This window comes from Penaeus monodon, chromosome 34 (assembly GCF_015228065.2).
Source record: "Penaeus monodon isolate SGIC_2016 chromosome 34, NSTDA_Pmon_1, whole genome shotgun sequence".
Classification (NCBI taxonomy): domain Eukaryota; kingdom Metazoa; phylum Arthropoda; class Malacostraca; order Decapoda; family Penaeidae; genus Penaeus; species Penaeus monodon.
The window spans coordinates 11,765,272-11,765,543 of NC_051419.1; positions in this window are offsets into that span (position 1 = coordinate 11,765,272).

Sequence of the window (272 nt, forward strand, 5' to 3'; positions counted from 1 at the left end):
GGGTTGACACTATATAAACACACTCATCCGGGAGAAACAGTCTGCATAGATTGTTCAAAAAACAGCACTACAAATGCATGCTTGTAATTAAGAATGTGTACACGCCAACTCTGAAATAAGTGCGCTTGAGAAAAGGCACGTGCACACAGACAGACAGACACTGTTGGAGCAGTAACATGCTCATTCTCCCCGCCGGAAATGGGATGATGAATATGCAAGCGAGACAAAGAGCATAAACGAGCCTCTGCTGCTCACTCGGGCCAGCGTCCATT